At 39.2% G+C, this 22,219-nt stretch overlaps 1 long non-coding RNA gene across 1 annotated transcript; it reads right to left on the bottom strand.

Annotated features, from left to right (window-relative positions):
* Positions 1 to 1,482: 1,482 nt before the first annotated feature.
* LOC137048456 (uncharacterized) lies at positions 1,483 to 18,846 on the bottom strand. The gene is made up of 6 exons (XR_010899411.1): positions 18,279 to 18,846; positions 17,983 to 18,115; positions 17,810 to 17,846; positions 17,568 to 17,669; positions 2,607 to 2,757; positions 1,483 to 2,219 (listed from the first exon to the last, which is right to left on the bottom strand). It is a non-coding gene; the product is annotated as an uncharacterized lncRNA (long non-coding RNA).
* Between the last annotated feature and the right edge of the window lie 3,373 nt (positions 18,847 to 22,219).

Below are 22,219 nucleotides of genomic sequence, written 5' to 3'. Positions count from 1 at the left end.
CGGAATTTTCCTTACAAATGCTCTACGAAGTCTTCCTTTATGTTGTTTGGAATGGAGAGGGTTTATATATTAAAAATAGGAAACTTGCTGACAGAAGGCTTTCAGTTTCAAATGGTCATGCCGCGCTTTGTGAAGAGAGCTTGCACATGCGGCTGTGCGCATTTCAAAATGCTTTTATGAAGCACAATTTATGTAAACAGTCAGTAATGTCTTAAGGGATTAAACAGAAAGGACAAACATCTTATATTTTAAAAGAGATCTGTGCATTAGTGTGAATTTTGATCTCCTGCTGTCTATAATCATCATTAATAATCAGCTCTTGAATGGAAAACATTCAGATACTCTTAAATACTGAAAGCACTCTCTGTTCATTGCTTGTAATGCTTTTTGTTCCTCTTTATTATTTATTTACTAGCTTTTGTTTTAAAGCTATACTAGTTTATATATTTAAAATTATTAACATGCAATTGTTTTAATTACATTTGTGTAATTAGTTTAAAAAGTACTAATAAAAAAAAAAAGATTTTAAGGTTTATTGATAAGATTAAATAACAAGAAAAAAGTTCAAGAATTGTTTTGGAATCGGATCGTGAGCTGCCTAAAGATTCTCACCATTACTGTACCATGATTTATTGCTCATCTTTGTAATACAGAAGATAAAGAGCTTTAAAAAATAATAATCGCAATCTTGGACCCACTTTATATTAGGTGGCTTTAACTACTATGTACTTACATCAAAAAATAAGTACTATGTACTTACTGTGTTCAAATTGTATTGGAAAACACCTTTGCTGATATTGAGGTGGATACGGGTAGAGTTAGGGACAGGTGTAGTGGGATGGGTAAGTTTAAGGGTAAGGTTAGGTGTAAGGGAAGTGCCAACTGAGTAATTACAAATGTAACTACAGAAATTAATTACAGACGTAATTACATGCAGGCATTTTTAAAATGTAAGTATAATGTAAAAACATGTATGTACACAATAAGTGCATTGTATTAAATTATTAATTAAAATGTTAGAACATAGTAGTTAAGGCCACCTAATATAAATTGGGTCCACATTTATTTATCTTTGTTAATTTCAACATTTACTAATAGTTTATTAAAATCTTGTTAAAGTTTAGTTACTGCACTGTGAACATGAACAAGCCATGAACAGCTGTATTTATATTAACAAACATTAACAAAGATGAACAAATACAGTGACAAATGTATTCAGCATGGTTATTAGTTAATACATTAATTAATATTAACTAATGAAACTTTATTGTAAAGTGTTATTCAAAAAATAATAATTCATAGAGACAAGTAATTGTATTAATTCATAAAAAGGTGTCATTACAACAAATATTTAAAATATACTGTTTTAATTTATGTTTACATTCATTTGGAGAATAACTGTCAAATGATTACAAATATTGGTAACACACTAAAATAGTGTTCATTATTAACATTAGTTAACATGAATTAATGATGAACTGCACTTATAAAGCATTTATTTATTTATCTTTGTTGATGTTAATTTCAACATTTACTAATGCATTATTAAAATTAGTTAATGTAAATGTAAACTAACATGAACAGGTGGATAACATTAACAAAGATTAACTAATGCAGAACAAAGGGATTGTTCATGGTTAGTCAATGTTAACTAATACAACCTTATTGTGCAGTGTATAAGTGTTAATATTTTTAAATGCGATTGGAATGTACAATTAATTCGTTATTTTTATTTTTATTGATTGACAGCACTGATATCCAAATTAGATGTAAGTAAATACTGCAAACTTTTTCTAAATTCCTACTCAAAATAGCTTCAAAACTCACTTTTTTCAACCTTTCCCATGTATTTCTACAGTCCATCCTTTACCCTCATGTGCTAGGCTACCGAAACTCCTTTACTCATCTGATTATCCATCCATCCATCATCCGCTCTCCAAAATTGTATCAAAACAATGAGGCAATAATGATCTAAGCCCTCTGCTAGTGTGGTGGACCCACTACAATGAGAATGGCTCTAACGTTCATGGCCTGCGGACACGCAGATCTATAATAAATCCTTCAGCGCTAGTGTGCTGTTCCGTAGGAGCTGGTTCACCTTGTTAGGAGCTAACAAACAGCCTTGGGCCTCCTGGTTAGCTGCACAACTCCATTAGTCATCTGATGAAGAGCCCATGTCTGATACCAGCACAACAGCAAGGCAACCACTCCATCTTTACCTGCGAGAGAATACTTCAGTTATGGCCCTGCTAAAGCACTTTTCTATAGTAGCATTTCAAATGTACAGTATGAACACATTGCAGGCACTAACAACTCCAATTAATGCTAAAATCCAAAAACAATCGATTTGCCTTTTTCATTGGAAGTAGGCTAATAAAGCATTATGAATATGAAAACATAAATGAAGCTATATTTCCAGCCCTACAAACAACTGGCAGTTGGACATGGTAGTATAAGGTACAACTTTACTCAGAGAGAGAACGACACTTTGCAAGACTAAAGGCTGAGTTTAATCGAACTGAAGCTCTGGCGCTATTTTGTTGGTCAGTGAATCAGCCTAAACTATTTTAGCTCTGATCTGTGGAGCCTCATAATGAGGCAGATACCTTATTCCAGTCGCATTTGTCTCTTTTAGTTTGGGGCCGATAGGATGGCATTGACTTGGAAACGGCCTCTGAAAATGCCAGACATGGAGCCATTCTGGGTTCGGATCAATGGAGTAATCTGGTGCCTTGGAGACTGTGAACTTCCTCTTGCCTGTATGGGTCAAAGGGGAGGACAAACAGGCATTGTACAACCTACATTTATTTACCCTCTATACATTTTACATACACTTATGAGAGAGAACTTTCATTGTGTAGACATCATAATTTCCAATTAAACTCAGTTCAAACTGAATGTCATTGCGGAAATGCGGATAGAAGATAGCGTTGCTTTAGCATTGCCCAGATATGTTTTTTATGCTATTTGGTGAGAACTGGTTGCATTGCTTTAAAGGTAGGTCTACAGGGCCTGATACTGGATAGATGTTTCTTCTTATAATGTGTTATTAAAGCAAGCAATTAAAAAGGACTTCAGAAAAGTTTGAAATTCAAAAGGAGTTCTTTCAAAAAATAACTGATAAATTAGAAGAACAAAACATACATCATTTGTTTGCGTAACTTCAAAATCATAGAATGAATACATTTAAGTGACCCAATCAAGTAGTCTCAAAGTGAATTTTATATGGCTCCCTGGCATGATTACTGGCATTTAATTTCATATGTTGCTTTCGATTTCATCGATTTCATTTACATATATTTTATGTTTAACAACTGAATTATAATACTTGTACAAGCTATTTGACTAACTTTTAGCTGGCAATAGCACATTTAGCATCTTAAAAGCTAAGCATTTAAAGCTCTTTCACCAAAGCATACTGACATTAGTTGTTATAGTCCACAGCCTAAGCAAATGCTCCACTCTTCTCCACAATGTTAACTCACTTTAATTTAAATTCTTCTAATAATTCCAACATAATTGAATATTAAACACTATTAAACACAATCAAGTCTCCCCCTTTCTCATCTTTCTCAAAAATACATAAAATAAGACTTTTACATATAAAATAACAACATTTACGCATGCTGGGAACTAACAAGCCCGCCTAGTTTCAGTTAATTCAACACAAATTATTCATGTAATATTAACACAAACAGATTAGATAATATAGTTAGATAATATAGTTATTATGAATGTGTATGTATGTGTGTATATATATATATATATATATATATATATATATATATATATATATATATATATATATATATATATATATATATATATATATATATATACACTGTAAAAATGCAGATAAGTGTACAATTGCAACCACAAATTACACTTTAAAAAACAATTTTATTTAGCGAATACATGCTGAATAATATTTCCCTCACAGATACAAAAAAAGTAAATTACTTTAAAAACAATACATGCTAGACCAACAATATTCCCCCAGAAGTTATCCCAAGTAATTGAACACATTTCTCATATTACTCATATGCAAAAGAGTATTCGTCTTGTATCTGCTTCAAAGTAATGTATGCATGTATGTATATATATGTATATATATATATATACACTGTAAAAAACTATTTAGAAAAAAAGTTACCTGGTTGCCTTAAAATTTTGAGTTAATACAATGAACATTTTTTGAGATTTGACAACCTTTATTAAAATATTATTAAAAGATTTTGTAAGCATATTGGGTAATTGTCTGTGTTTTACTTCTGATGACGCAGTGAAACATGCCAAATAGTGCTATTTTCAGGATTTATCATTTTTTTTATGTGGTTCAGATACAATAATATTTTGAGTTTCTATTTATTAAACAAATTTCCTTCATTGTATCAACTCAAATTTGTAATTTCAATAAACTCAAAATTTTAAGGCAACCAGATTATTTACTTTTTTAAGTTAAACCAACAAAAACCAAAAAAAAATTGTTTACACTGTGTGTAGATGGTCACTGGGGGACCATGTTAAAAATTTGCCTCGCTATTTCACTTTTGGGTGAAGGGATAGTTCTCTCATTGACATTGTGAGATACAAGACGAATACTCTTTTGCATACGAGTAATATGAGAAATGTGTTCGATTACTTGGGACAACTTGAATATTGTTGATCTAGCATGTATTGTTTTTAAGAGCATGTATTATGAGTAATTTACTTTTTTTGTATCTGTGAGGGAAATATTATTCAGCATGTATTCGCTAAATAAAATTGTTTTTTAAAGTGTACTTTGTGGTCGCAATTGTGCACTTACCTGCATTTTACTGGTTTAACATGACTAATCCAATAAGAATGAAGAAAACTATCAGTTTTATAATTATGTTTTGTTCATCAAGATGTCATTTAATTACGGATAATCATTTAACGGGCGCATCTTACTAACTATGCACATGTTAAGCAACAGTCACCTCACTTATTTGTTTTAGAAGAAATACATCTGTAGAGACTGGCTTTAATTAAAACATTGTGTATTTAATCATGTTACATAAAAATGCTGATGATCATCTATTGCTCAGCTGTGTTTATAGAAACATTCTGTGGGTGGAGACTAAAAGGGCTCTGAGTTTTAGCTTCACCTCTTTTTCTCTCAGGGCTTTAATTGGGATGTGTGCAGGCTGACACTCAAATGCTGCGTGGGTGATTTGAGGCGAAGAGTATGATATCACCTTCCCAGAAACACACTAAGAGACGGAGCAAGAGAGTGTGTAGAAGGCTGCAGGCGCTCCAATGGACAGCGAGTCTCATAAATCCAGCTGTGTGTGATTTGTGCTAAAGCATTGTTATGAAACTCGGTTCGTGGAAATAGAGGACAGCATAGAAAAAAAGGGAGGGGAAAAACGACACAGAAATCAAAGATATCCATCAAATTAACACATCAATGGCTTGATTGTAATCTCCCCGGCACTGCACCGCAAACACTTGCTCTGCCACCGACGGGCACAGAGCTGTGATTTATCAATGCAAAGCTAATAGCATCAATATGAATCTAACTAAAAATCAATATTTCATTACTAAATTGTTGGAGGGAATGAAGAGGGATGAGAGGGGTGGGATGGTTCTCCTGGGTGAGAGCATCTGGAGTTCACTGTGACACGATGAGTGATGTGTGACTCTAAGGGCGCTGGGAGAGGACATACGGAGGACAAGCAGGCCGGAGTCGTACCACAGCCACGGCTGCGTCTTAGACTCTTACCCAGCACTGTCTGTCATATCTTTTTGTCATCTTTTTCTCATGTATTCTTTTTCAGCAGCTGTAAAAGTACATACTTGTTTTTACTGCATTGACCACATTTAAAAAAAGAGAGAGCAAAAGTCATAATTTCTTGTATATCTCTGTGTTTAACTACTTAATGGTACACTGTACGTAACTTTTTTGTTAAAAATTTGATTTTGTCTTACCCTAAATTACAATGCTAAGCCTATTATAAACGCTAAGCGTTTAATGTTTCATGGGAAATTCCGTACATATGCCTCTCACCTGTGTGTGACTCGTCATTTCCGTAAATAAATAAAAGGTCTTCCGGCTATTTGACACACGTTTATGGTGAGGCATAGGTTAATTGTCATAATGAGCAAGAAAGGTGGAAATGGAGCCACTAAATCTTGAACCTCTGGGGAATCAAGGTGTCTTTAACGCTAAAAAGAGAGGAGATTTGCTGGCAAAAAAAAGAGAATTTGTCCACATTAGCTTGGCTTTTCAGAGATGGATTTGAAGAGATGGATTTGAAATGCTGCAAAAGCAAGGTAAATTGCCATATGTAGCTCTCAGAGTTCATTGTAAAGCATTATGTATTGTTAGAGGTCATATACAGTCTGGCTCCGCCCTCCTACTTACTTCCGCTCAATTTTCATTTTCCTTCAATACACCGTCTGGGATTGCGGATTCTCCATTCAAATTTTAACCGGTCCAATTACCGGACAGAGGGAGTGGCTAAGAAAAATAACGTTGATGTCATGTGCTAGTTTGAGATGACATACAATCAAATGTTAGCGATTGGTTATGGCAGATTCAGATCCAGCAGTTTTAAACTTTAACAGAGTACCCGCCTTCAAGGAAGTTAACGCTTGTCAATGGAGAGTAGAGAGACTCTCTGTACAAATGAAATGAGTCTGGTAGAACAGTGTGTGTGTGCGTGTGTGTGTTTGCGTGTGTGTGTGTGTGTGTGTCTGTCTGGTAAACCCTACACTGGGCGTCCTTGCTGCTGGTATGCCAAAACAATGATGTCTACTATCCAGTGAGGCAACCTTTGCTTTGAGAGAGCCTTCCCTTTCAGCTTCCCACCATAACAGACAAAGAGCCGGGCTGAGGTCCTGAAACTACGTAAGTGTACCGCGTCCTGTCTACGTAAGTGCGGAGGGCGCGTACTGGACAGAGCAGTGGCAAGGCTGGATCTGCCTCCTCCAAGGGCAGTGCTTGCAGGTTCACCACCTGGTCTCTGAACGGAGTGATGAGAACCTTGGGCGCATATCCAGGCCGGGGTCTCAGGATCACGTGAGAGTCACCCGGCCCGAATTCCAGGCACGCTTCGTCAACCGAAAATGCCTGCAGGTCCCCTACCCTCTTGATGGAGGCCAGTGCACTCAGGAGCGCTGTCTTCATAGACAAGAACTTATAGACAAGAACTTAACATCTACTGACCGCAACGGCTCAAACGGGGCCCTCTGCAGTTCACTTAAAACTACTGAGAGGTCCCAAGAGGGTACGAGAGGAGTACGAGGAGGATGTAGTCTCCTCGCACCCCTCAGGAACCTGATGACCAGGTCGTGCTTACTTACCGGTTTACTGTCCAAGAGGTCATGGTAGGCGGCAATAGCCGCCACATAAACCTTTAGGGTGGATGGAGCCAGCCTTCGATCCAACTCTTCTTGGAGAAATGACAGCACCGACCCGATCGGGCATTTCCAGGGGTCTTCTTGGCGAGAAGAGCACCAACTGACAAAGAGGTTCCACTTCAACGCATAGGCCTGTCTCGTGGACTCGGCCCTAGCGGAAGTGATGGTAGCCACCACCGGAGGTGGTAGGGTACTCAAACCTGCCGCGTCCTATCAAGGAGCCACACGTGGAGGTTCCAGAGATCGGGACGCGGGTGCCACAGGGTGCCGTCTTTGAGAGAGGAGATGTCTCAGAGTAATCGACCAGGGAGGGGCTGTCGCAAGGAGTACTAGTTCTGGGAACCAGGTCCAGCCATGCCAGTACGGGGCGACCAAGATGACAGCACGAAGGGACCACAGGCGCTTCTGACTCCTTAACACAAGATGGCGGGCGAGTTGGGACATGCGCCGGGAGTGTAGACTGCCCTGGTGGTTGATGTATGCTACAACGGCCGTGTTGTCCGACCTGACTTGTATGTGTTGACCCTTCAGCAACGCTCGGAAGCAGTGCAGGGCGTACTGCCAGCAACTCGAGGCAATTGACATGCAGGCGGCGCTGGCTCTCTGTCCTGGAGCCCGCAGCAGCATGTCCCGTAGTGGAAGCATCTGTTGACACAACAACATGCCTGGAAACTCGTTCTAAGGGAATACCTGCCCGTAGAAAACTGAGGATCGATCACTGGGTGAGTGTCTGTCTGCAAGCCCGAGTCACTGAAACCCGGAGCGTGCCAGACTGCCATGCCCATCTCGGGACTCGATCATGAAGCCAGTGCTGAAGCGGTCTCATATGAAGCAATCCGAGCGGCGTCATTAGGGCTGGGCGATATGGCCAAAATTTCATATCCCGATATAGCTCATTTGATATCCCGATAACGATATACATAACGATATAGCAACCTTTCTATTAATTCAGTTTATGAATAGTCTATACAAAATTGCAATGTGGAAATGCAGTTTGAAATGATATACAAAACAAATAAAGGTAGTATGGACTACATTTTTATTTTATTTAGAACCTTTTTTTAAAGCAAGACTGTTAGTAAAGTTAACACCTGCCTAGGGATGTTTACCGATGAACGTTTGACCGATGGCTGACCGTATCAACGTTAACCGATCAAAGTTGTCGGTTAAAATAAATAAAAAAGTGATCTCTAAATTAGGCTATTATAGACAGTGGACTAAACGCTACTACAGTTGGCCGTCTCATTCCAAAATCTTTTTGTGTGATTGAACATATCCCTCGCACTCAATTTTTCATAACTCGCCTGTTTGTACTTAATAAACCAATAAAAACATTTGGCGCGAGGTCACAGCGTTTGGGTTTGCGCGCTCACAAGGTTTGCAAAAAGTAAACACTCGAGGTTAGAGCCAGAGCAGACGACAGTATGAAGCGTGCATTTCGCTTAAGATGGGCTTACATTTGGAAATATATTACATCTTCATTTCAGTGGTAACACATAAGGTGTTGATCGTCTTTCTTTATTATTGTTAGCACTACCTCAAACTAAAGCGGCGTCTCTTCGGAGCGGTCATTTTCTTACATGAGCCGCGGCAATGATTCAAATGAGCTTCTAACGCTGGACAAACGCCTTTATTTTCAACGCGATCACCTTGTACCCAAACCATTTCGAAACTAAGGAGCCATTTGTCCTCTGATTACAAACAAGCTCCTCGGCGCCGCGTTTGCGGGACTCGTGTTTCGCGCTGTGGGGGATTTTAAAAAAGTGACGTGAGTGGAAGGGAGGCTGCAGCGCGTGTGTGTGTGTGAGTGAGAGCGAGAGAGAGACAGAGGGAGCGCGTTTATGTATTGCATGGGCATGCCGTGGCGTGAGGTGCATCTTGACGTAAAATTCTGCCATAAACGCCTTATCGTGGCGTAAGCGATAGAGCCTTATATAAAACGATAGACATTTTCTATCGTCCAGACGATATATTTCGTCATATCGCCCAGCCCTAGGCGTCATCACGGCTGCAGATGCCATATGCCCCAGGAGCCTCTGAAATAGTTTCAGTGGAAACCCCTTGCTGCCTGAGTGGTGCAAGGGCTGCCTCAACAATCTTTGTGAAGATGCGAGGGGACAGAGCTAGCCTGAATGGGAGTACAGCATACTGATATGCCCGCCCTTCGAATGCAAACCGCAGGAACGGTCTGTGTCGTGGAAGAATGGACACATGGAAGTTTCATTAAGTCTCGACTGCAACACGGAGATGGCCATATTCCCGTAGTGGGAAAACAACTTATCCACAAGCGCCGCCTGAGCATGTTGAAAGCCCAAACACGTCAGACAGTGCAAGTGCCCATCAGAAGACACGAGAGACCGGCCACATCTAGAAGTACACGGGGGAGACATCCTGAAAAGGACGTGCCACGTATGAGCTCTTTTTTGAGAGGATAACCTCGCAATCGATGCCGAAGCACCCAGGGACCACGCACCAACTGGATACCGTATCGACTGACCAGCAGGCAGGAAGTATGCGATCGCTGGAATGTGCTGTTGACACCAACACAGACTGCAAGGTCATGTCAACTCAGTTAACTCAGAAGGCTTTAGGAATGAAAGGCTCCGAAGCTAAAACATAATGCGATCATGCCAGCTACTTCCTTATATACCCACGTGGGTAGGCAGAGTTACGCATGCAAATCTCGCATGCCCATGGCATTGGCACTGCCATTGGGCATTTTCTAGATCTCGAAGATGATAGGCTTCTAAGCGAAAACCCCATTCATCAGTCACTGACGTTACTCGGAATGACTGAACTGTATTTATTCAAAATAAAAACATATTTTTATCAATTTAACACATCCTTGCTGAACAAAATTATTGATTTCATTCAAAAAAGAAAGAAACTGACTGACCCGAAATTACTGAGTGTATTGTCACAGGGTGTTTTGGTGTAGGTTCATGTTTCATGTGTTGTGTCTTAATCAGCTCCCTAGTTCAGTAGTCAGGACAAAAGTCAATGGGTTGACTCCCTGATCAGTACACTGACTACTAAACTAGGGAGCAGATTGAGGCACACCCATGTTTTTAGATTCACTGTGCACTTCCTGGTTTTGTCATGTGTTCCCTTGTCATGTCACTCCATGCCCTTATGTGTTCCTGCCTTCGTGCCTCGTGTTCCTGTGTCATGTTGTCATTGGTTTATGGGTTGATCATTGTTCACAGGTCTTGTCATTAGCCCTTGTGTATTTAAGCCCTCATGTTTGCAATAGTCTTTGTCTGTTATTGAATGTGTAAGTCTACTGTTGGTGAGTTTCTGTTCAAGTCAAGTCACGTTTAGTTAAGTCTAGTCTTTTGTTTTGCCAAGCCAAGTCTGTTTCATGTTTTGAGTTAAGTTCAATAAACTGCATTTAGGTTCTCAACCTCACCCACAGTGGCTATCTGTTACATATATTGTTGTTACAAAAGATTTCTATTTTTAAAACATTTGCTGTTCTTTTATTTTATTACTTTTTATTCAACAAAGTATTATAAAAAGTATCACAGGTTATGAAAAATATTAAGCAGCAGAACAGTTTCAAACTTTGAAAATGAATCATCATGTCAGAATGATTTCTGAAGGACACTAAAGACTGGAGGAATGATACTGAAAATGCACCTTTGCATCACAGAAATAAATGATCACTTAAAGTTTATATATGTATATATATGTATATATATATATATATATATATATATATATATATATATATATATATATAGAGAGAGAGAGAGAGAGAGAGAGAGAGAGAGAGAGAGAGAGAGAGACAGCAATTTAATTCATTTTGCACTTGTTTAGAGAACTGCTGAATGATGCATTATAAATTAATATACATAATATTTGCAATATACAAAAAATATACTTTTTTGTCAAAATAGCACAACTAAATTAATTGTGCTTGTTTATGGAACTTGTAAAAATGTAATTATTATAAATAAATAAAATAAATATATTTATATTTTTCCAATAAGTAAATTATATGCATTTATCAGTTATATAAACCACATATATATGCTTATGTAAAACTTTTTATTTTTATTTGGTAAAATATCAAACCTCACTGGTATGAAATGTCTAGTTCTTATACGTTCTTATAAGTTTTTATATGTTTGGGTAGACACTGAAACAGAACAACATATTTAGCATGATTTAAATTTTAAAGCTAACACTGATAAGAAAACATTCCTAATTTGACTTTAATCATGCCCCACCAAAACATCACTTTGGTGACATGTTCAACTTCGTTCCACTTTATTTATTTTAACAGGAATTTAAAAAGTTTATTCATCATTTACTAATAAATGAGAGTAGCAGAATGTGATTGGGTCAAGTTATACATACATTTAGGGTGTTCATATTTAAGATTCTGTCAGTACGTTGAAATTCTTCATATCAGTGTACAACAAAAATGCAGATCACCCTGATTTCACTCATCCTTTTCCCTCTCTTTTTCATTGGTGCTCTACAGCATGTGCTATACTCAATGATAGCACCTCAGGATTTTTTTCAATATTAAAGCATTTGCAGCCAGTACAGAATCACTGTAGAATCTTCCTCTTTACTGTGTTTTGCTGCGTGCATTTTCTTGTCGGTCCCGCTACAACATGTCAATACAGAAAGATCTGAGACCAGAAGCCCGGCTTTAGAACTCTCCTTTCAATTCGATGCTAACGATCAGACGCTCCGATACACGCACGATTAGCCATAGCATATGAAACGGTAGGCAGAAGCCTCTTTGCCCCTCGTTGCTTCCCTATGAACCATAGCAGCATCTATTTTGGCATTCCGGCACTCTTCAAACGCCAAACATTTAGACTATTTACCATTTAAATGATCGCCGTTTTTTATCTAGCAGCCTGTGAGAGTGCTTTCGACATGCACAGATTGACATGCCTATGTTTTTAATGCCTCGGGGCAAACCCTCTGGAGTTTAAAACCAACAGACTTTCTGCTAGTGCTGAGAAAACAGCATTTGATCTCTGAAGGAGCAGCAGCCACACTAATGATGATATGCAAGCGCTAGCTAACTTTTTGCAGGGAGGAAGAAGAGAGAGTGGAAAAAGAAGAAGGAAAAAAAAACGCAAAGTATGACAACTCCCAAAGGTGAGATCTGTGCCAATGATTTGTTTGCTCTTCCTTCAGGGCTTCAAGAATTCGTTTATTTTTCCTGATATATTTCCATCCTATTAATTCATCTCTTTTTAAGGTCAAGTTTGCACTAATATCTCCAAAATAAATGTCTCAAAAGAGGGATGAATATTGCATTTAGAGAGCACCGAGTTTTAAGAGACAGCTGTAGGAAGAGGCAGGGACGTGATGTTGAGATATCCCAGTCGAGATGTTAGCTAGCTAGAGCTGTGATAGGAATTGTATCACACACAGGCTACACCAGAGACGAGCCAAACCCCATGCCGACTGCCGTAATTATTAGCTGCAAACGGACTCAGCTTGAGCACTATTAGAGCGGATTAACAAACGTTCTAGCCATAATTATCAAAGGTGCAAAAGCAGGTGTTTAGAAGCTGAATTAACGGAGGAGGAACCACGGCACTGCTGAGAGCACATCAGGAGAGAGCGAGACACATCAAGATGGAGCAGAAAAAGAAAAAAAAAACTTCATTAAAAAACTGTAAATTTGTTCCCTGACTTTTTGTCTAATTTTCAGATTGCCGGGACTTGCTCTATTGTCGCCAGTTTTAACACGTGATTAAACAGCACATGGGATGAGGGGATCTGTTGGAAACAAATCATCAGGGGAACACTTCTGTGTTTCACGGCAGATGTTTGTTCATAGACGGACTGGAGAAGTGTGGCCGTTTCCCCAAGGATAGGCAGGAAGTGGTGAGGTTTTGGGTGTTAGAAAAAAAGTATGAAAGATGCTCTTACCGGTGTTTTGTAAACGGATTCATAATTTGCATTTATTATTCTCATTCCCTCTCTATCTTTCCATTTTGTCCCTGAGGAAATAACCAGAAAAACAGTTCTAATGACAACAATATGCAGGCTATTACACTTTCTTTTGTAAATTTACAAATCAAATTCCCATCATTGTCAGCAGTGAGGGTGGGTTATCAGACAGTGTTGAAAGTGCAAAAAATTAGGTAATGTAGCCCCTTGTTTGCACATAAACACACTACCTTTTGACAGTTTTGGGTTGGTAATATTTTTGGATCACAGAGCCAGCACTCATTTGATCAAAAATTTAATAACATTATATTATGAAATATTTATTACAATTTAAAAAAGTTTTGTATTTGGATAGGTTTTAAAATGTAATTTAGTCCTGTGATGGCAAAGCTGAATTTTCAACATTAACTTTTGCATCACAAGATCCTTCAGAAATCATTCTTATAAGCTGATTTGATGCTTAAGTAACATTTTTTTTATTATTATCAATGTTGAAAACAGATGTGCTAATGGAAACCATGAAGCATTTTAGAAATTTAAAAATAGCATTGATAAGAAATAGATATATTAATTAGAAATGTATTTCGCTTTTGATCAATTTAATGCATTCTTGCTGATTAAAAGTTATGTGTATACACACATGCACATTCTTGTACATCTATCTTTGTGAGGACAAAATGCAATCTCTAGCTCCGTACACTAACCCTACCCATCACAACTAACTAACCTAAACTCTTACTCTAAACCTACCCTTAACCAAGTCTTGAACATCAGACAGGCCTTTTAAAAGGGCCTCAGAAAATGGGGACTGACCAAAATGTCCTCACTTTAATCTCTTTGTCGGCACTCCAAAGGTCTAAAACTCAAACCGGTCCTCACAAAGATAGTTGTACAAACACAATTCCAAAAAAGTTGGGACACTGTACAAATTTTATTCAGAATACAACATAGATGACATCAAATATTTAAACTGATGTATCATTTTAAGGGAAAAATAAGTTGATTTGAAATTTCTTTGCATCAACACATCTCAAAAAAGTTGGGACAAGGCCATGTTTATTACTGTGTGGCATCTCCTCTTCTTTTTATAACAGTATGCAAACATCTGGACTGTGGAGACAAGTTGCTTAAGTTTAGGAATAGTAATGTTGGCCCATTATTGTCTAATACAGGATTCTAGTTGCTCAGCTGTTTTAGGTCTTCTTTGTCACATCTTCCTCTTTATGATGCGCCAAATGTTTTCTATGGGTGAAAGATCTGGATCCTTCCCAGATCCTTCTTCTACGCAGCCATTATGTTGTAATTGATGCAGTATGTGGTCTGGCATTGTCATGTTGGAAAATGCAAGGTCTTCCCTGAAAGAGACGACGTCTGAATGGGAGCATATGTTGCTCTAGAACTTGGATAAACCTTTCAGCATTGACGGTGCCTTTCCAGATGTGTAAGCTGCCCACGGCACATGCACTCATGCAACCCCATACCATCAGAGATGCAGGCTTCTGAACTGAGCACTGATAACAACTTGGGTTGTCCTTGTTCTCTTTAGTCCGGATGACATGGTGTCCCAGTTTTCCAAAAAGGACTTCAAATTTTGATTCGTCTGACCACAGAACAGTTTTCCACTTTGCCACAGTCCATTTTAAATTAGCCCTGGCCCAGAGAAAAGGCCTGCGCTTCTGGATCATGTTAAGATATGGCTTCTTTTTTGACCTAAAGAGTTTTAGCCGGCAATGGCGAATGGCACAGTGGATTGTGTTCACCGACAATGTTTTCTGCAAGTATTCCTGAACCCATGTTGTGATTTCCATTACAATAGCATTCCTGTATGTGATGCAGTGCCATCTAAGGGCCCGAAGATTACGGTATGGCTTTCCGGCCTTGACCCTTACACACAGAGATTGTTCCAGATTCTCTGAATATTTGGAAGATATTATGCACTGTAGATGATGATAACTTCACACTCTTTGCAATTTTTCTTTAGGAAACTCCTTTCTAATATTGCTCCACTATTTTTCACCACTATTTTTTAGCATTTGGGGAATTGGGGATCCTCTGCCCATCTTGACTTCTGAGAGACACTGCCACTCTGAGAGGCTCTTTTTATACCCAATCATGTTGCCAATTAAGCTAATTGTAAAAGTGGAAAATTGGTCCTCCAGCTGTTCATTATATGTACATTTAACTTTTCCAGCCTTTTATTGCTAACTGTCCCAACTTTTTTGGAATGTATCTGTCATGAATTCCAAAATGAGCCAATATTTGGCATGACAAAATGTCTCACATTCAACATTTGATATGTTATCTATATTCTATTGTGAATTCCTATTGAATATTATTGTATTCCTTTTTTATTCACAATTTTCTTGCATGCAAGATACTCAAAGGTAGTCAACACTGTGCACCTCAAAATAAGTTAAATATTGCTATACTGTTAAGAACTCGCATTTTGATCACAGAAAGGGCAAATCATATTAAGGCCCCAATACTTCCATTGTAACTTTTCACTCCCCCAACCCCTCAAATTTAGGGCCCAATTCTGAATATATTTATACTATAAAGAGACTCAAACTTGGCTTTCAAGATACAGTAAGATGTTTTTTTGGCTTAGGCATGAATAAAAAATATTAAAATATTAATCTGCAACAAAAAAAAGCAACACACTTCTTTAAATTTGACTTAGTGGTGTTGCGTCAGTGAAACCTCAAACCTTTATTTCAAGCAAGCACAGAAGAGAGAACTGACAATTAATGAGATCTGCCTATGTTGGACTCATTCCCAATCGGTATCAGTGCAGTCAAAGGCTAAATTTGACAATAGGCAGTATAAATAATATAAAACAAATATGAAAACATACCTATAGTCCTTTTAGAGAGCTAAATGAGGGACCTTGACCCTGGGTGCCATCAGGAACACCAGGTCAAAGGAGGCCTTCTGTGCTTATAGCCCCCTCTCTGCCCTCCTTTGGCAGGTGAACAGACAAGGGCCTCACCCACAGACTGTAGACTCTTTTACATTCACGCTAAGGGAACGGATGCCCTGATGGATGCCAGTTCACGCACCCCGCAATCATGGGCACACCTGCCTGGGCGTAAACACCAAAACGAGGGTCACCGCTGCGAGTCTGATGGGGGTAGGACCCTTGGCTTTACCAAGGCCACAGATCCCAATCTGGCGTATGTATGGACGGCTCTGTCAACAAACGGATCCCCTGTCTTAGCGCAAAAGATGATGTCGGCTGCTGTCCGTGGTGACTTTAACTGGCATGTAAGAAGCTAAAGGGCATAAAACGCAGAAGACTGGTCCGGCACCCGCACAAGTATGTCCAAACGCCATAACACGCTGTTTCCAAACGGGTCCTGACCTCTAGCTCTAGGGCAAACAGGCCGGGTTGAAGTTATTCATGTCGAGTCTGTGTCTCCTCCACCATCTTCACTTACACATAAGGAGCGGTGGCTTGTTTACCGCTGCCCTGGCCTCGCCTGCCAGGGACCGTTCTAATCACATTACCAATTTTGCATTAGCAATTTTACCTCGTACGTCTCACATAATGGCTGACACGTATCGTAGATCTTGATTTCTGCAGGAAGCATTTAGAGTGAAGCTTAGTCTCCTGAGATCTAACCATTTGTACCTGACCCTTTTGCAGGGCAGTATGATGTATTTTTGTATGTTAAACAGCGTTTTTTTTTTAAGTCACACGTAGACTTCCCTTGACTGACCCCTAGGGGCTGCCGTGAGCTGATGTTATATGTGCATTTTAATGGTTTATAAGCAATGACCAACTGCGAAAACAAACTTTTCAGATGAAGCTACAGATTTGGACCGTTCCCAACGAGAGGACAAACCGATCATTTTTCCTCTTCAGTGCCTTCCAACATCTCGTTCTTATTTTGGCATCGCACGTCCTCCTCTGTGCGGAGTAGAGGAAAGGAGAGGAGAGGAGGTGAGAGAACGAACACAGGAGAGAAACCGACAGAGAGAGGGAACGTCTCGAAGCACAATCGATCTTTGTTGAACAAACTCCTAGCAGATGGCGCTGTGTGTTGGTGACACATTGCCACCCACACTGCTGACTGACTCACTGTTTGCCACGTTTGTGATAAATCACTAAGCTCGAACGATACTGTACCGTAAACATCATTCGGCTCGACACAAACAAGCTCCGATATGAACCTTCATTCAATCCGCTTGATGCCTAAGTAAATACGCATCAATCAAAATCATCTTTTCATACCTGGAAATCTCTTAGGTACCTTTATTTGTCTCACAGCTAGGGCCATGGCTTGAATTCATGGGACCTGGGACAAAAATTATAAGTGTAGGATCAGCAGTGTAAAGACTGGGTTGCTCTCGTCCTTTAAGAAATAAAAATAGAAACAAACAATCAATGGTTGACATGCCATAAGTATAGAGCTATAAACATTCTCATGCCATAGCGCAGATCATTTGTTCTGAATTTAATGAGAAATGTTGAGTTCATATTGAAATCACTCACCAAAAGACGTTACAGAGATCTGCACTGAATCTGAAATCTGAGAAGTAGAAAGGCACAATTTCCTCTCTCATTTAATCTCATTATCATCTGAGTTTAGATGTTAAAGATACATGCACTCACAAACATATGATTTATATATGTGCAAAACAAAGAAAGCAAAAAACTTGACTGACCATGTCATGTTCTTGCAGTTACAACAGTTGCTGAGAACTCTTCAGAAACAGGAGATGTGAAAGATTAATGGGATTTCTTTCTTTGGTGTAAACTATGAGATGCAAAAAAATCTCCATCTGATTTTATTCTTATCTAGAAGAAACAATGGGAAATTAAAGACATTTCATTTACTTTATTTCTTACGAGAAGTCACAAAGTCCATAACGTTCATACTGTATATGTGAATATCACAATTTAACAAAAAAATACCTTAAAATGAACCTGGGTTACAGCGCAAACTTTAAACTATACTAACCGTGGCATGTTCCTTCAGTCCCAACTTTAATTGTCCTTTTGTATAAAACTTGATTAAAAGCATATTGTCACGACTGTACGTAATACAGTACATGTTTAGGGAGGAGAATTTGGGCTGGAGCTGAATGAACAGACTATTCCACAGAGACAGGAAATCTTCAGCGGCTCTATCTCTGATGAGTATCAGCTATTAGCTGCTTTTGGCTGGATATTCTCCTGGGCTCGGCTTCTGCTGAGCGCTGGGATGCACTGCTCTCTCCTTATCATGCCTGTCCACCTGTCACACTTGGCCCTTCTGTCCAGTCCCTGCTGCGTTAACTGTTAAACACACACTCACACACACATTACTCACTCATCTAATCAATCACTTGAACACCAAGCCTTTTGCATGTTTAAATCGCAGTCTACCTACCTAAGTGTGCCATGTGCCCCCTTGAATTAGTAAGCCAAGTGGATCTTGAGTGTGACATATCTAATAAATACATGTATATTCACAAACATATATTACATGTGTTTTTATTTTGTATATAACCTTAAAAATCTATATTGCATACATGAATTAAAAACAATAAAATTATATGATAGAGATGGGTAATATAATTACTATATTATAATATAATTCAAATTTAATCTATAATATAATATAATATAATATAATATAATATAATATAATATAATATAATATAATATAATATAAATCACATGACAATCCTGTTGGAAATCTTTCTTTAACTCTATAACTATTTGATTTTGTTAATCAGTAAAATACATTTTAAAACATCACATTTCCCATTAAAATTAATTTATTAACCTTAAAAAATAGGGTACCACTAGAATTTCTTATACAATTCAGTGAACTAAGACTGTCACTGGTGCTCCCTCAAAAAAAGGTACATGATGCCCAGAATAAAGGTCTTTGGCATCCTCAAGGAATCAGAAAGAAAGAAAATTACAGTCAAAGACTTGTGCACATGCACTAATGTGAATAATCACTCAAATTAATGCGTATAACGCTTAAAAACTCAGTCCGACATTCACCAGCCAAAGGTCATCTCGCAAAGGCCCAGTGGACACAGATTGTGTGCCAAGCCGACACGTTTATTCTTGCATTTCAAATGCGCTTTCAAAAGGCAGAGTGAAGCAGGAAACCTCCAAACTCTTGCCGTGACAGAGTTAAAACTGCAGGTCGCCCTCATGCGATCACAGAGACTAGAACTGCTGTGACAGGTTTTCTCCTCGCACTCTTCCACTGTGCTGTTCCATAAAAGCTCACGCGCTTTGACGCTAATGTTTTTCCGAAACCCTCCCTTAACGACGCTGAAATAAAGTCCTTCCCCTGAGGAGACACTGGCATTAGAGTCAAGCCAAGTCGCGATAGTGCCACCACCGCGGCACCGGTTTATTCGCGAGCGCTCGCTGCCGCTATTGACTCGCCGGATTAGCGCGCCGCACATGAGCCCCCCTCGGCCCCCACCGCCAGGATCCGCGAGAACAGAATGGGGTCAGAGGCGCGTTAGGACAGAACACACTTAGATGCACCAGATTAGATTATTTGAAGCCCTTTGCAGAGCTCTCGTCTTGACAACAAATATCCCCAGGCCACTCGGAGATGGTCACTGGGCGACTGCTCGCGACGTGGCAAAAACAATGTGTTGATTTTGATCTAGCGTGGAGCCGCTCCCTCTGTCCATAGCAGTTATGTAAATAAACGTGTCATTCGGGAGGTTAAAGCTAATTTCAGACCCTCCGTTTTAGATTATGTCAAAGAAAGAGGAGCAGAAAAACACGCTCGTGACCTTTCGGCTAAGGCTGTCTGTGTGGCTAATTTACAAGTGCTGTGTTAAAGTCCGGGGTCAGGCGCTTTAAATGGCTGGGCATTCTTTCCATTGCCAGTTTCATTAAAAAAGCATTGTGGGCTTCAGGACGTGCAACTCTCTAGATCTGACCTCTGCATCACGGAGGCATGCTCTGTTAAATTAGTCTGATGTGTTGCCCTGAGCGCATGTAGCATTTAGTCTATTGTCCACTTTCACCTCACAGCTCTCGCCTTTAACCCTTTGCATTTAATAACGTGTTCCTAATGGAAATCTACATCTCGGAATGACGGACTGGGTTGCTGCGAGAGAGAGAGAGAGCAGCCTTTCGAATCCAGTGCCAGCCAAATGTGGGTTTTGTCTTCCCTTTAATCTCCTCATCCATCCTTTCACTCCTTTTTCCCCCCTTCTTTGTTGTTCTCATCAGAAAGCGAGATTTGCATTGCTCTTCGGTGTCCTATCCTATCTCTTTTGTTCTCGCTCTCTCTCCTGATTTGACTGGATTGTGGAAGAGAGATGATTGTGTAGCCTCAGGTAAGATTTTGTAGCTTTACATATCAAAGTCACTAAATATCTTTTTCTCTCACACACGGGCGTAAAGGGAGGGGGCTTGTCGAGGGGGGGAAAGTTCCAAGCCAAGTTTTTTACGGGGGATTGTTTGCTTTAGCGTATGAGAAGAACAAATCCAGCGAAACAAAAGGGATTACGGAGCAGTGTCGCTGTTGTGTTATTTATCTATTCCGCTTCTTCTCTTTTTTTCCAGGGCGATGTGTCAATGTCAGGAGAATCAACGTGCAGGCGTTCGGTAAACACGGGAAACTAAACAAGGTGTTTGTAAATGGCAGAAAATGGGGCTGATCTCTCAACTCTTCCTCTTTTGTGCGCTAACATCGCCGTCTTTCCTTCTAACTGCCGAGGAAAATACATAGCCGGCGTGATTCATCATCTATACATAATGTAATACCGCATGAGCTTCAACGGCTCAATCAGTTATGTTATTTCAAGATTAAACTATTAAATACTCACATCTAATAAAATATCTATACGATTTGGGATTAATATTCCATATTGAGAATCAATCAACAAACAATGTTCTTTGAATGAATTTTTCAAGAGCCTTAGAGCTCAAGTGAAGAATGAAAAGCGAGATGGATGTACAAATTTAAAAGATCAGATATAAAAGAGATACACTGTAGATTTTAGTACAGAACACAAATGGTTTCTGTATCCATCTTCGAAAAATATACACACAACACTTCTTATGCTAAAAGCATTTCCTTTACGCAATTTTAGGCTGCTTTAATTCCAACTGCAGCTGTTTATTTTCAGGCCCTGAGGACTTGTTTGTGATGTAAAGATTGTGAGGGCTACGAGACATAATGCTATTGATTTGCTTGCGAATCGTGTGGACAGCGACCATGCAGCAATCTGGGGCAACGTCAGAGCATGTGTGTGTACCACATCAGAGCTCTGCAGAGAGGACATGACAACGTTTTGATACGGTCATCATGTTCTCATGCCTGATGCCCTGTAATTCCTCTCTGACAGAGTCCAGACATAATAGGATCCATATGGGGCTGCTGGAGACCGCTAGATCAGCACCAAAGATAGACAGGACCAGAAATGGTCCATCATCACGACTCCATCAAACTAGTATCAGCGTCATTCCCGCGGCCCACCCCCAGTCCATTCCCTGACCGTCTGATGCATATTTCACACAAAAAAGCAAGCACTTTCTCAAACTGACAAGCTTTAAAGTGATTGGCTAGAGTCAGCGTGCACAAACCTGCAGGAAAACAAAGTTGTGCCTATGAAGTAATGGGCTGCTCAAAATGACACATCCATACTCAAAATTTAACCATAGAATGTTACGGTTACTATGCACCAAGTATTGAGGTCTCTGTGTTCACGTGTCACGTTACTACCATTACGTAGATATGGTTTCTAAACAATATCTATTGTGTTATTTACTTAGATGTTTCTAAGTAAAACATACACTTTAAAAGCATGGTTTAATTCAGAGTAAAAAAGAAAAAAGTATGTCAAAGTAAACATAAACTAAGTAGAAATCACTCAACCTTTTACTGGCCAAGTTAAAAACGTACTCTCTTTGTTAATTTTTACTTAA

The sequence above is a fragment of the Pseudorasbora parva genome, chromosome 19 (genome assembly GCF_024679245.1).
Source record: "Pseudorasbora parva isolate DD20220531a chromosome 19, ASM2467924v1, whole genome shotgun sequence".
NCBI classification, from domain to species: domain Eukaryota; kingdom Metazoa; phylum Chordata; class Actinopteri; order Cypriniformes; family Gobionidae; genus Pseudorasbora; species Pseudorasbora parva.
This window is presented reverse-complemented; position numbering and strand designations above follow the sequence as displayed.